The sequence below is a fragment of the Typopeltis vanoorti genome, chromosome 22, assembly GCF_054136105.1.
Source record: "Typopeltis vanoorti isolate ZY-2024b chromosome 22, IOZ_Tvanoo_1.0, whole genome shotgun sequence".
NCBI classification, from domain to species: Eukaryota; Metazoa; Arthropoda; class Arachnida; order Uropygi; family Thelyphonidae; genus Typopeltis; species Typopeltis vanoorti.
In genome coordinates this window covers 27264212-27279749 of record NC_143570.1, presented here as the reverse complement: position 1 = coordinate 27279749, position 15538 = coordinate 27264212, and the positions used below count along the sequence as shown (strand labels likewise).

General features: G+C 38.2%; 1 pseudogene across 1 annotated transcript in view; it reads left to right on the top strand.

Moving 5' to 3' along the window:
- LOC150094261 (toll-like receptor Tollo pseudogene) overlaps window positions 1-15114 on the top strand; it is a 92543-nt pseudogene extending 77429 nt beyond the window's left edge. The window contains exon 3 of the transcript XR_016550221.1: window positions 9927-15114. The product of XR_016550221.1 is annotated as a toll-like receptor Tollo pseudogene (transcript). The remainder of the gene's footprint in view (window positions 1-9926) is intronic.
- Window positions 15115-15538: the final 424 nt, after the last annotated feature.

Sequence of the window (15538 nt, the reverse complement as noted above, 5' to 3'; positions counted from 1 at the left end):
CAAATTACATAGACATAATCATAATCTATTTCTAAGAAACGGACTGTTTATTTTTTATTTTTCGATGTAAACTACTAAATTAAAATAAACTAGTTTTCTATAGACATTCATCTTTTTCTTTGTTAAAGTAGTACACCCTAAAGTCAAATATCTTATAGACCCATCGCGCTTGACCAAATTCCATATGTCCTTAGGCAAGTTTATCTTTGTAAGATAAAATATTCGAAAGAAAAAACCACCTTCGTATAAAACAGGCAAGGGCGACACGTGCATAGTCCCTGCGGAACTGCAACCCTCCCAATTTTTCTCGCTATATAAATATATTTATTTATATTTGCTTGTAATATTTAATTTTATCATCAACAATCCTATACAGTTCTCTTATTTTTTATAAAAAATAATAAAAATCCATCTTAAAGCACTTAGGAGGGTGAAGGATGCTAGCAGCACTGTGTTTACTACAGTGTCATATTATTAAGCACGTCATAGTGAGATGTGAGCTATTAGCGTCATGCGGCACTGTCCGTCGCGCAGTTCCACTGTTGTTCATATGCAGTTTGCGCCTTTACTAGGGTGTTCGTAGTGCTTATCGTGTTTACTCCGTCTCCTTAAATATTTGGACATTACAATTAAAGATATAACATTTGTTATAGTTTTTTAGAACATTATTGGAGTTATGATAATGGATTTTATTTTTAAGTCATTTTGAATTATACCAAACTGTATAATTTTATCGATAATAAACAATATTGTTTCATGTTTAATTTTTTTTTAAAAATTTTCTACCATAATTTTGATATTTTATCCAAACACGTATACACTGTACTTACAGTGTGTATGTATATTTCGAAAATTGCAGCACCCCTACAATTTTGAAGCCACCAGCTGCCACTGAAAACAGGCTAAGACATTTTAATTTAAAACAAATAATTCTTTGAATTTTTTAAATGCAAAGAACAACAATCAATATGCCAAATCATTGTTATAGTTAAATTCAATTGGAATGAAATAAACAATAGTTTTGTGATAAATGCGAGCAGAGGCAAATAATTTAAAGATCGTCTGCTTCACAACAGCCAGGTTTATAATAATGGGTAGGGATAAAACTTCAGTCAGCAGGACTCATAGCTGAAGACAAGTAAAAACATTTCACTATTTGAAGTTTACGAAGTATCCAAAACGTAACGACCGCCTTCCCTGAATTTATATACAACTAGACACTCTCTCCCCCCCCCCAAAAAAATGCACCCATCTAATACAATTTCTATTATTAATTAAAGCATCGGATTTTTTTTTTCTCTGCTAAATAGATGACATATCTGAGTGAGAGTGATTTAATCCGATAATATCGTATTGAAGGATTTACAATTACAAGAAGGGGGTGGGCAATTTTTGTGCACGTTCAGAGACGGCATCAAGAACAAAACCAGACGCATAACGAAGCACCCGCAGCTCCAAAACACGTGTTGCTTGTTTCTTATTAGAAATCAGAAACGTTATCATAAATCAATTCCTCTTCGGCATGCCCCCCCCCATTCAACTCCTTAAATTAAGGGTTCTTCGAATGTTTACAGGTTGGCGCGTACTTTGTCTTTTTCTTTTTTGCACGTCCGCGTTCGTATAGCGTTCTTACAAGGTGAGAAAAGCTCTAGTAAGCAAAACAACTCACGATTTCCCCATTTGATTGCAGCACCAAGGCCATTACGAATTGTAATAATCGTGACAGGTGTGTGTGAATTCTTAAGGCGAAGTCCGCATCTTAAAAGTCTCGTAGATCGTATTAACATTCTTGATCGGCTCATACGGCCAGTCCACGTGTCCTTCGGTGGGTTTGATTCTGGTTTTTAAAAAATCCTCCCTCAATCCCCAGTCCATCATTTCCTAGAGTGCGTACGGGGATGTGACCTCGTTGTTGACAGTTTAAAAATTATTAAGTCGGTTTGGATCCTGTTCTCAATAGTTGCAAACTTGGGGGGGGGGATAAATAAATAAAAGTAGGCATTGCGCGTGCGCAAAGTTTTCTCATTGCAATCCACCCCCTTCTTTCTTGGTATTTTCGTCGAGCAGACGATTTGAAACTGCTCTCCCAATTCACCTTTCGGCATCCTCCAAAAAAAAAAGTTTTTTTGCGCATGCGCAGTGTATTGATCTTTTCCCTCTAGCGTTCATAACATTAAACAAGATGCTTTTGTAGGTAGGGTTATTGCGTTTAAGTACTTTGAAGATCATTTAAAGAGGAAAAAAAAAAAAAAAGGAATCCAGAACATCATAATCGAATTAAATCCCTATTCCATTATAACTTTTTCCCCTTCTCTACCCCCATTCGTGTTCCATCACATTATTGTAGTAACATTATACACATGGTATGTGCTTTTTTATTCCTCATGTCTTTTTCAAGTCTTCACCTGGTGGTGTTCATCTGAATCATTTATAACTAGAAGGACGTCACCAAACTGTCGCGTGACTGGGGACTTCACGCTACATCACGTGAGTCTGGGTGAGTTATTGCCTTACATTCAGATGGGGTGTGAATACTCCTTGGACTTTGTGTGTGTGAGAGAGAAAGGGACAATAGAGAAAAAAAAAAAAAAAGAATAAAAATAAAAAAAAAAGCTCACGCGATGACCTATGTGGCGGAGGTTGTGGATACATGATAGAATAATATAAAAAAGTATTCAGTAGATCAACTACCTCGGCAGGCGTGGATGCTAAAATGGTTTGAAGCCCAACTATGAGAAATAAAATACTCTTCGAGCCTTGGTGCATTTATGGTGGAGCTAATGAATGTTCACACGTTCGATTTGAAAGCACTTCAGAGCTTAGGATGGTTTATGACCTTGCCACACATTCATCGGGTCGAATACCTTTATAGCCATTGGTATACTCCTACACTAAACTGAACTTATTCGGTTGGCATTGTTGTGGTTTGGATAACAATGGGTTGTTTTTTATTTGAAAGGTTGCAAGGTGAAGGCGACTGTAACTGGGCCACTATTGTTTCTCTTCATCTATAAAATTGGCTATTGTGTACTATCCAAACCACTGTAATTGAATCAACCAACAGGCTGTGGGCTTCTTTCTTGTTTTTATTTTGTGTCATTACCAAAAATATTTTGCAGTATAACAATGCATATACCCACCTAAAATAAAGCCGAAATCTTTTTGAATGTCAGGTGTACAAATGCATTATTAACCTAATGCTTATTTTATTTATGTGTTTTTTTAAATCTCTAATTGACTTACTAGAGTGACCACAAGCGGTAGCTTCCGTGGTTTAGTCGGTAGCAACGACATTCTTTCGTTACGATGATCCTGATTTAGTCCCCATCGTACAAGTAGGATAAGAGGAGCATTTGTTAAGGGCTTTTTAAGTGAAAGAGTCTAACCGGTCTCATGCGGAGGTGGAACAGTCACAAAACATACAGATTACGAACTTAATACATTTGCCTCAGTCTTAGTTACTATGAGGGGAGTGCATCAAACTAATTTTGTTATCGGTGGAGGGGTTAAAAATAATCAGTGTGGATTAGTTGCACCTGAGACGTGTCAATGGAAAAATCAACACAGATTTGGAAATGTAAAAAAAGTCTTAGTTTGTAAAGTTTCTTACATATAATCAATGAGAAATAAAGAACCCGGAACATGTTAAGTTTCCCAAGCTATCAGCATGTGGATGTAAGTAGCTCGCGCCTTATTACCCTTCTTATCTTTCTACCATGCGCGATTTCTAGCGGGTGAGTAACTTTAGCAAGCCATTTGTTCACCGTGCCTTAGATTGAGTCCCATTTAATTCTCTCTGGGGATCCATAAAAGGCTTTTTTGTTTACTGTTTGTAAGAGGTTAATCCTTTGCGCTGTTTTTCTGAATTCTGTACACAATTCTCTGAAGTAAAAAAAAAAAAAAAAAAAAATCGACCTCTCCATTCGATGTCAGTAGGGCCACCAAACCTTAAAGGTACATCATTGTAAGTTTCCAGATTGGGGATTTTAATTAAATACTACAAAATAATAAGCGAAATCTAAACGACACATTCTCTTCAAGTCTCTGAAACTTAGCTTAACGGAGGTTGAGAAAATAAATTATTAAAATAGATACAATGATCAATCATCTTTGCCCGTTTTTTATTCTCTTTCCCCCACCTACCACGCTCTCATTTATTCATTTTGGGCTTTGCTAACACCAACAAACTATCACGAATTACAAAGTACTAGTTTTTTGTTGGAGTGCAGTAGCTTTCTGAGGTATGATGTGTTATGGACAGTGAGAAGGAAAACATCTGCGAAGAAGGGTGAAGGAACTAAAATCAACCGCTAGGTTTCCAAGTGCTTTTAATTTGCATTTCATCCGCTATTTTTGGATCGATTTGGAACTCAGTGTAGGCCATAATTTGCATCAAATTTGTCGGCCTGATTAGCTGAATGGTTAGCGTATCCACTCTCCAACCAACTGGCGGATTCGAAGCAGGCCTTTAGCGTGGATGTTTGTGATTGGGTGGCAGATCATCTCCCCTTTTAATGGAGATCTGAAGTGGCATGAAAAAGTTCCATGTTTGGACTCTAGAGGGCGCTTTTCGAGCTATGTAAAAATCAATAAATACGAAAAAATGTACTTATAATATGTACTTATAAAATGGCTTATAATATTTCGTGAGTGGAAGTCACATAAATAATCCAAGCTAAGATTTTGGATTTGACACTAAATTCTATTAAACTGTTCGTTATAAATAGACGTGTGAGTTAGTTCAGAATGAATAAATAAGAATTGTCCGTTTTGTTGTTTGCAGATAATTTAGGCGCACACTTCATGTCCTTTTTCCTGATGGTGGATCAAATACCATGTGGAGAACAGTAAGTGGGGGAATTTTAAACACTGCTATCTCTAAATCTTTCTCTGACTATTGTGACCTCCATGTTCTCCACATCTAACAAAAGACCAAAACGGAGAGCAAGTAAGAGGGAAAAGAAGTCTTAGGTACGAATTCCTTTGTGTGCCTCAGACGTGGTACAAATTGCTCGATGCATGACATTTGACCCCATTTCTCATGGCTGCAAGTGTCGAATTGAGGGAAAGTTGAAGCCAAAGAATTTAGTGTACGGGTAGGAAGGTTCATTATTGAAAACTTCTTAGAGTTGCGGAGAAAAGCAAAAAGATAAGGGCAATAAGGGAACTTGGGGACCGAAATGGTAGATGCTAAAAGTTCCGCCCCCTGTACAAACCTAATAGCAGGCAGGCCATCTCTGTTATGTTTTGCAGCAGAATGGGAGGAGCGGCGATTGGATAGAGAAAAGTGGTTTTTCCCCCCGATTGAAATGGGAGTAAGTAGACCCACCAAGTTATTCGCCCCTCATACACACACCATCTATAAGTTCCTCCTTCCTGTCGGGAGAGGGGGAAATAATCTGAGCAGTAAGGGGAGGTAAGAGGACATCGAGGGAAGGGAACGAGGCCTTCCGTTACTGAGGACAAAGAACACCCCGGGGCAGTCGTGGATACACGATAAAGGGGAGTGGTGACTCTCCGATGTAATCGACCGATAAGTACAACCGCTACTTAATTGGTCATCGGTGTAGTGAACAAGAGATGGCCACTTGGTCCACAAAATGCTCCTCTGCCTTCTCAATTGGTCACCGTCGCCGCACGTGCCAGGGGATGACGGAAGAAGGGGGGGGTGGAAGCAAGTAGTTGTTGTGTAGACGAACAACTTCATCCAGTTCTTTGTTTGGCTATCTTTTTTTTTTTTTTTTTTCTTAAGTGAGAACCGGTTTTTGATTACCTGCACTGGCGAGATTTAATTGGTGTCATAATCGGTGTGTTCTCCCCAAAATTTCCTGTTTTTTGGACACATTATTGAAATACTTTAGGCCAATTTGGATGTTCATGTTACGAGTTTTTAGGGGCGTTTACGATGGTGACTTTATTGGGTGGAATTTGAACATTTTACGGAAGTAATTAATAAGGGATCTCCTGGGAAAATCTTACAACAAAAGATTGTGTGTGGCAGCAGAAGAATTTTTCTTTACATGCTTGTAACAATATTTGCACCTTAGTGAACACCATCACTGAGATATTTACCATTGAACGTATTAAACAATAGTAAAATAAAGATTTCGAATCCATTTCATATGTTTTTGAACGCCAAAATATTTCTAATCCATCTTTGAAGGAGAAAAATAAAAGCCTTTCTGCAATAATATGCCTTCAACCGAAACCACAGCTTCCGCCATACCGGTCTCCACATCTCGAATTTGTATCGTATTCCTATGAGAATTTGTGGGTGTTTAGATTAATCCGAATTAGGACCAGAGCAACTGTCAAATGTGTTTTTAAGTACGGTTACCGGTGTTGTAACCCTACCATTGTAATTATTAATAACCTGCAGCATTATTGCTAATGGTTGGCTCCAGGATCGTATCAGATGCTACCAAAATCCATTGTTACTACGTCAAACTCAGTATCCAAAACAATATTAGACGAGGTTTCTAAGTTTATTGCTAGACAGTACATATCGTGATTATTTAATATGAAATCGTTTATTTCCCCTGCATGAAAGTTTAATTATTATTTCCTTTTGACTTTTCTTAACATATTCAAAATTCATTCTTTTGGTCGCAGTTTTTTTTTTTTTTTTTTTTTTTATAATCTACTTGTAAACCTAGAGATGATTATCACAAACCAAAGTCGAGAAATTCGGATCATCTTAATTATAACTGATGTTCTTATTGTTAACATAATGTATCTACTTAATATGGCTAGTTTTAGCGTTCTTCCTTCTGCTCCACCTTTTAAAATTCAACATTAAAATAATAAATGGATGGAAAGGAAGCACGCTACAAAGTCAGAAAGAAATATACGTAAATTCTCTCTTTTTTTTTTGTTACAAGTTTATTTTAAATGCAATTTTACGTTAGATTACATTTTAGCGTGTCTAGAAATATTAGCGAAACCCTCCCAGGTTATTAGAGCGTTTCTCTCTGTGTCTGTCATTCGTTTTGTCCAAAGAAATAGTCCTCGAGTATAAGGTGACTTTGTGTGTGGCAAGTCTATAATAGGAGTTGGGAAATAGCTCTGATTCTTTCACCCTCCCCTCTTTTGCGTTGGTTTGCACATGCCTGTGGGTGACCGTGTGTGCGTTGGTTAGAGAAACAGCGTTTCTAAGAGAGGACCCAAGAAAGGGGTTCTTAGGAATGTTTGCAGGAGAGAAAGCGTCGAAGGAAACGACACTCTGTCTTGCTGTCATGGCTTCCGACGAGACTTGCCGAAATACGGAGGATTGGTGGTTAAGTAAAGCTATGGCTGCGTTGTCTGCTTTTTTTTTTCTTTCTTTCTTCTTTCCTTCTTCCCCTCGTCACCCTACATCCCAAGGCAATCATCCTCCTCAATAGAACGACTTTCCTACACAAACCTCCGAAATGGAAACCCTCTATAGGCCTCCTCTCTGGGTGTTACAGCGTGTCTCGATGTCACGCACGCCTCTATTTCGCGCGTCTTTTGACTCTCTGACATCCCTTCAATTAACTTTTTGCACACAAAAATCCAACGCTGGGTATGCTTGAACGCTCAACTATTCGTTCATTAGCGGACGTCCCCTCCTGCGGCGAAGTACTACGCATTCCCAGAATCAGACTCTTTGATTTCACTACTTGTCTTTATTATTCACTTGACTGTATTTAAGAGTTGAGAGAGAGAAAGAAAAAAGCATTTCTGTATCGTCTAGTAGCTATTTGGGTACGAGAGTGTACCAGGAAATGCGAGAAATATACGATCTGTATTTTCTAGCGAGATCTGCTACAAGTGTTGAGGTGCGCCACCTGCCGGCTATACGCAAAATGATAGTAAACAACACAACAGAGTTTCAGAACTATTAATAGTTTTAATACTAGAAATTTTAAAATACAGAAATAAATTTATAGAAATCCACTTCTGTAGTGAGCCTATTGAAGTGCCGTGTTTAAGATTTTAAGGTATTAGATCCCTAATACATTTTCCCAAACTAAATGTTTTTTTTTTTTTTATTTCTTTATATAGAATATTTTTGCAAGTAAAAGCATCAAAATATTTGATAGTAGTGGATGATAACGAGATTTTTACAGTTTGATCTATTAGAATCAGTGCCAGAGGCTTTAGTGAATGCTAGAAGTTCTTTAAGCAGCTTAATGAACCCTACATTTCAAACTTGATTACAGATTATAAGAAATTACTTTAACAAAAATAAATAAAGCAATTTATAAATGAAAAATGAAAATGAAAATAAAAGTAATATTTTATAACATTTCAAAATCGTCAACTAATTTCGAACACCTTATTATTTTTAATATAACGTTTTTTAAATTAGATTCTTAGAATTAGGGCGAAAAGGGAGAGGCTTGCACTCACGATTCTTGTGGAAGGAATCCAATACCCTTGGAGGGTAATGGATGGCAATGCTGTAGCCAGTGAAGTTTTAACTGAGGCTCGGTTATTGCTGTTACCCTCCTGCATGATCAGAGATTTCATAGCTCAATAACACCTTATCCCTACACAGTCCTCTACAGATAATGGGGAAGATGAAAAGCATTCTTGCTTCGCCCCTTTAAGCCAGTCCTTATAAGGACTATAAGGGCGAAAAGGGAGGAATCAATCAACCGTGAGATGCGGTGATTGATGATTGATTCATTCAATCCAATACCCTTGGAGGGTAATGGATGGCAATGCTGTAGCTAATGAAGTTCTAACTGAGGCTCGGCTATTGCTGTTACCCTCCTGCCATGATCAGAGCTTTAATTGCTCAATAAAACACCTTATCCCTACACTGTCCTCTACAGATAACGGGGAAGATGAAAAGCATACTTGCTTCGCCCCTTTAAGCCAGTCCTTATAAGGACTATAAGAGGGCGGTAATAATTAACACACTTGGAGGGTAATGGATGGCAATGCTGTAGCCAATGAAGTTCTAACTGAGGCGCGGCTATTGCTGTTACCCTCCTGCCATGATCAGAGCTTTAATTGCTCAATAACACCTTATCCCTACACTGTCCTCTACAGATAACGGGGAAGATGAAAAGCATACTTGCTTCGCCCCTTTAAGCCAGTCCTTATAAGGACTATAAGGGCGAAGAGATTAATAGAGATTCCGGCCTTGTCATCTTGGCTTTTTCACTGACGTATAGAAAACCTCCAAGTTCGTTAATCAACATATAAATCGAACGGCTGTTAATTGAATGCATTTAAGATTGAATATATTTCTGGATAATTTATTTTAGTGACGTATTTGCATCGACACGTTCCGTTGTTCTTCTGTCACCATGCATATAACATTGGATCTGATTGGATAGCATTTGCTGAAAGTTCCAACATTCAATGACTTAACACTAAATTAATGTTTAATTATATCGTGTAGTTGTCTCAGTACCCGTTGCTAAGGGAAACATAACAGGGGGAAAAAATGTTTTGTAACATACCATTTATTGTTGATTTAGTAATAAAATTTATATTCATTTCCTATTCTCCCACAGTTCCTTTCTTGTACAAGAAAAGATAATTTAAATCTTTCTTAAATTTCTATAAAAGATTTTAGTATATATTAAATCACACTTTTAAAACTTAAATATATTATTCCTTATAAATTAATATTTTTTAGAAAATATTATTTTAGAAAATACCAATCGTAGTATTAAATCAGTTTTAGTTATTAATATTTTAAATGTATATTTTTAAATCAATGTGTTAATTATATAAATGTGTTAATTATATATATAGATAAGCACATTTCATAACTATTAGGGAATATAAATATATATATATTTATTATTTTGATGAAGAATTTCTTGCCACATAAAACCACACTTCAGATTTTATTCTATTCTTACTAACACCACCCAAGATAAGCATTTAAATATTCGTTCGTCTACTTCACTTTTGCTTGACAGTTCTTTCTTTTTCTTTTACAGGAAATCGGACTTTTCCGAGATCTTGAATTCACGGCATCGTTACTCAAGAATGACCTGTCAAGTCTCCGAGACGACCTTATCATCGTAGCGGAAACGGAAAGACAGTGTTGGGGACTGTCGCGGATAATGTGGTGCATATCTTGTGATTTTCTTCTCTCTCACACCGTTTCCTCCCTCTTTGCTTCCTCCGCCCCTATCCTTCGATCCTAGGAAGACGAGCGACAACGTCCGAAGACTTGCTAAGTGAGCCTCCCAAAGATCCAATTCGCTTGGAAAAACAGTTAAAACCACCCGCGTCACTAGCGAAGCGGAACTGCTCGGCTGTCGAGTGAAAAGAGGCGAGTCGACAGCTACCAGGGAACAGTTGAATCGAAGATTGGCCCGAAAATAAAACACAAACTTTTTTTTTCTTTTTTTTTTTCTCGTATGTTCATCGGTGTGGCGCAACTATGTGGTCGTAGGAACGGCTTCTGCACTAGGAAATTCTCCCCGATCGCCTTCTTCGTGTGCTGAATTGGTTCAGTGATGTTATTTGACACCAATCGAAGGCACAGGTCCTCTGTCTGTGCGGCTCAGAGATCTCCGGAAGTGTCGGACTACAGTAATCCTTACCCATCCCTCGGTATGTCATTAAGTGCCAAACTCCTGTGTTTTGCATGGATTATTATAGTGGCCATATCCGGTTCAGTAGCGGCTCACTATGTGGCCCCCGAAGACTGCGAGTGGATGCCGCTAGGGGGCACTGACGTAGCCTTAACGTGTCATCTTCAGACGGTCAACAGCGGTTCGCACAGCACCAACTTTACTCTCATTCAAGCAGACCACACGGCCAGTTTCACTGTGGTGTGCGAACAGGTCTTCTTCGAAAGTCAATTAACCAGGGGGGCATTTGCCCATTTACGGTTCCTCAAAACTTTACGTATTAAACACTGCAAGCTTCCTAACATCCCTAGTGGTGCGTTTCAGGGTCTGGGTGAGCTACGAAATCTCACCATACGCACCTATAATAACGAATGGGGTGCGTTCTCCTTGGAGATCATGCCTGGAAGTTTTTTCAGCTTGAAACAACTGGAATGGTTGGATTTAGGCTATAATCACATTATGACCCTTCCTGAAGCATCTTTTTGTGGCCTTAGCGTTCTAAAAGTGCTAAATCTCACCAATAATAAAATCCAAGAGCTGTCGGGTATGTACGGAATCGACAACCGCACTCAAAAACCATGTCTGCAGGAACTTCTAGAACTGGACCTTTCCCATAACAAACTCCGAATTCTCAAAGATGGAGAGTTATCTCTATTACGTAACCTGCATATACTGAATCTACGAAACAATCATCTTATAGAAGTCGAAGATTCTTCGTTGTTTGGTCTGAAAAAACTACAGACATTGGACCTTTCCAATAACCGCATCAGAAAACTACCTGCTCAGCTTTTTCGCCATTCCACCGACATCCGCCAATTGTACATTCAGAACAACTCCTTAAGTGGCATTCACTCGAACTTCTTCAATGGCCTCCAACAGTTACTTGTACTCAATATGTCTCAAAACAGAATCGCTAGCGAATCCATCACATCAGAGACCTTTGCAGATTTAATTCGGCTAGTGGTCTTAGACCTTAGTCATAACCAATTGCAGGTAATCAACGGCTCCATTTTTCAATCTCAGTACAGTCTTCAAATGCTTTATCTTAATCACAATCGGATTGATATAATTGCCGACAATGCCTTCTCTGCTCTTTATAATCTCCATACGCTTGTACTCAATAACAATGAATTGAGACACGTCGATGTGTTCACATTCAACGGGTTATATGTGATTAGTTCTTTACATCTGAATTACAATCAGATCGAGTTGGTTCATCCAGATGCGTTTAAAAATTGCAGCAGCATTCAAGATCTGAGATTGGGTGGAAACAACCTGATGGCAGTTCCATATGCACTTGGTTCGTTGCAGTTTTTGAAGACGATCCATCTTGGAAATAATAACATCACCAACATAAGTAATTCGTCTTTCCGTGGGCTGAAACAACTGTACAAACTCAATCTGTCTGGTAATGACATTGGAAATATCTCCAGAGGAACGTTTCGTGATCTACCAGCATTGACTGAACTCGATTTGTCTAAGAACGAAATCTATGGTTTGGAACATGGAGTGTTTGACGACGCTGCGGAACTAACGGTCGTATCTTTGAACGACAACTTCCTGTCGGATGTCAATGGGCTATTTATGAATCTACATCGTTTACAGAAATTAAATATCTCAAGAAATAAGATCACGTGGTTTGACTACGCTCTCATCCCTATTGAATTGGAAGAGTTGGACATCCACGATAATGAAGTGGAAACGCTGGGAAATTATTTTGAATTAGAAGCCGTTTTACAACTGAGATACTTGGATGCCTCTCATAATAGCATCAAGGAGATCAATGGTGCATCTTTTCCTAACCAGATCGAGCTACTCAGACTTAATGCTAACAATATTAATATAATCAATGCATTCACTTTTATGTCCAAGGTTAATTTGACGATGGTCGACTTGGCTCATAATAGTCTTCAAAATCTCGACATCAACGCCTTTCGTCTGAATCCAGTTCCTTCAGGTGTTACTCTGCCTCAATTCTACATCGCTGGCAATCCTTATTTCTGCGATTGTAACATGGAATGGTTGCAGAGAATTAACAACTTAGATGACACCCGTCAGTATCCGAGGATAGTCGACCTTGCTGAGGTGGTGTGCCAAATGCCTTTTTCCCGTAAGAGTCCCTATATGCTCTTATCCAGTGCAAACTCGTCAGATTTTCTGTGCAAATATCGAAGCCACTGCTTTGCCTTGTGTCACTGCTGCGAATTCGATGCTTGTGACTGTGAAATGGTGTGCCCAGAGAATTGCACTTGTTATTCGGATCAAACCTGGAATACAAATATAGTAGACTGTGCTGCAAGGAATTATATATCCATGCCCACCAGGATTCCAATGGATGTGACAGATCTTTATTTGGATGGTAACGATATCGTTCAGTTATCCAGTCATACATTTATTGGTAGGAAAAACATGCGAATTGCTTATCTAAATAATAGCAACATTCAAATGATCAACAACCGAACATTCAATGGCCTTCACGCACTTCGCATTCTCCACTTGGATCACAACAGACTTGCTTTATTGTATGGTTTTGAGTTTGAGACGTTGATTAACTTGAAGGAACTCTACTTATCCGATAACCATATAAAAAGTATTACCAACACCACTTTTCTGTCTTTAAAATCTCTGGAGATTCTTCATCTGGATCACAACTTCATAATGGAATTTCAAGTATGGAACTTGAACTACAATACGCGACTACTCAATGCCCGATTGGGTCACAACCCATGGACTTGCAATTGTCGTTATATGGAAGAATTCCGCGATTGGTTGATTGAATTTGGATCTTACGTTCGAGATGGACCAAGCATTCGTTGCTTTTTTAACAAGACGGCAGGACCGTTCTTGTTGGAATTCAACGCCACCTCGTGTTCCAATTACACAGCTGTCACCTACTTCCAGGCTGTATTTCAAGCAGACTACATGTCGGCAATGATCGTAGCTCCTACGCTGTTCATTATTCTTGTATTGGCTTTAGTGTTGGTCTGCGTGTATCGGAAAGAGATGAAAGTGTGGGTTTTTAGTAAATACGGTGTACGTCTGTTTCATCGCAACCAGTTGCCTGCCGAAGCGGAAAAACTGTTCGATTCTTTCGTGTCTTATTGCAAGAAAGACGAAGCTTTTGTTGCTCAGATTTTGGCTCCGGGTATGGAGTGCGGAACCCCACCGTATCGTATGTGTCTTCGTTATCGTGACCTTCCTATGGCCGGTTATGTGGCGGAAGCAATCACAGAAGCCATCGAGTGCAGTTATAGGACAATCATCGTACTCTCCGAGCAGTACTTGAAGAGTGAGTGGTGTCGTTTTGAACTGAAAACAGCACATCACGAATCTCAATGTAATAAAAACCACAGACTGGTGATTGTTCTGTTGGACAAGGTGTGTTTCAAAGACATGGATCCCGATGCCAAAATGTGCTTTAGGTCAGCACCCATCATTCGATGGGGAGAAAAAAGGTTCTGGGAAAAACTACGGTATGCGATGCCCGATGGTCGGGGTCAAAAACAAATGAATGGACCAGACCCAAAACTCACTTTTCCTCACCAAAGGCTTCCACACTCGAATTCGATCAAATTGGTGTGAACTTTGATCGCCTTTCTTTTTAATGTCTTTCATGCAAAGTTTGGGGTATTTGCCATGGTGCTTCCTGTACCAATTTTTGGTGTGAAGCAAGGCTTTAATTCTAAGCTATGCTGCTAGGATGTGTGAGTGTATGTACATAGAATATTTAATGAAAACAAAAAAAAAAAGTGAAAAAAAAACTTTTTTTTTTTTATTTGTAAGATTAGTCTGTTGACGTAATGTTTTTATACAAAATGCCCCTCCTATTTTATTAGGATCTTCAAACATGCTTAGCTAATGACTGGATTAAAAAAAAAAGGTTGGCCCGATGGATTGCTGGTGGTTTCAAGTGATTGTGTAAACCCACTTTTTTTTTTTGTTTTTGTGTCTTTTTTTTTTGTCTCCTAAAAAAACTGACAGCTAAGCAACTTCGAAGATATGATGGACGTCTTTAAAAATTTAAGTATTTCTTTAAAAATAACTTCTGTAGATAGAAGAAACAAATTAGAATATGCCAATTACTTGGAGGGAAATATGCAAGTGTGTACAGATTAACAGGCCTCCGGCAGGTGGCGCAAGTGCATGGAATCGCAAGTGTTGTTGGTTAGTTACCCAGGTGACTTTTTAACCTGCTCTGTGAGCAGTGCCTTGACTGAAAAAAAAAAAAAAAATCTTAGAAAAACTGTGTCATGAACATTAATTAATCTAAATAGTTTACTTTTATTTTTAACTTCATTGGTTTCTAATTTTTCCGCCATGGTCACTCGCTTCTTTGACGGCTGACTTTAGAATATTCATCAGTTTTTAATTACATTCGCCTACAACACACAGAGCCTCTTAACTCCTTTTCAATGCCAACCTGCTGTGATGATGAATCCATTTCTACTCCATCCTGTCCAGATGTAGAGGGACTGTGGTGCTAGTTTTGACGACTCTGTCCATGTAGGGCACAACGCCATCTACCAATATTAAACAGAACTGTGATAAAAATAGCAGTGTGTTTTGTCAATTTTTGTTTAGTTCCTAAGAGTTGCAGATTATACGTGTCTGTATTATTTAGATTAAGTGGTGTATTTTATATATATACATATATAAAACTTAACGCACTTAAATAATTGAGAAAAATACATGACTAAAACACATAATTATAAAGAACATGTTTTAATAGAGTTCATTCTTGGTTATACCAAACTGCTAAGCCCATCCGTCAAAAACAAGTAGGAGGCTTCTTATATACGAGACGGTAAAAAATATTTTAAAATAAGATTAAAAATAAACGGACTTGTTTTATTACAAATCATTTGAATTATAGCAGCACAAAGGCTCTACCTAGTATTTTTTCCCCGTTATATTATCAAAAATATTCTATGCATTTATTTAAACTTACTTTTCTTTGGAAGCGTTTTTCC